The sequence below is a fragment of the Aplysia californica genome, unplaced genomic scaffold (genome assembly GCF_000002075.1).
Source record: "Aplysia californica isolate F4 #8 unplaced genomic scaffold, AplCal3.0 scaffold00578, whole genome shotgun sequence".
Classification (NCBI taxonomy): Eukaryota; Metazoa; Mollusca; class Gastropoda; order Aplysiida; family Aplysiidae; genus Aplysia; species Aplysia californica.
Window position 1 is genome coordinate 257,443 of NW_004797848.1, and position 685 is coordinate 258,127.

Genomic DNA, 685 nt, shown 5'->3' on the forward strand with positions numbered 1-685 from the left:
CACACACACACACACATTCACGCACACACACATACACAAACACATACACACACACTTTCTACCCCCCCCCACCCCCTCTCTTGCATGGTTGTAACATTGTTTATGTTCGTAGTGGGACATTTGTAGTTTAGTAATAGACTTCTACTTCTTCTGTAACTCTAGCATCTGCGTTTGTCGCGGCCGCGAATTTGGGCAATTTTGGTCCGCGAATCGCGGCCGCGAATTTTGCATTTTTCCACAAAAAAGCTACTTCATAACAATATTAGACATGTATTGTGAGAATTTTAAGGTGTCCATGTATAGATATTTTCATGCAAAGGATGTGGGTACATTACATAGTACTATACATTGCTGTTTGTCTTTTAGTTTTCCCTTTATTGTGTTTTAATTTGTTGGTGTGTTAATTTTGTTTTTAATTGTTCTGATCTGTAGTTTTTCTTTTTTCTGTGTATACCGAACAATGTTATTTGATGTGATGTTGTTCTTACATTTAAAAAAATATAAAACCGAATACCGGCCCTTGTGTGTGGTTCCATAATTTACACGTTAATAATACCATGTACTTTTAAAAAAATTACACTCGTATATGGTTTTAAAAACCGGCCAATCTTCGGAAAAGTGAACACGCCCTTATTTGTTAATTTTTGCTCTTTATGTGCTATTCTAGTTTTGATTTCATTCTGTT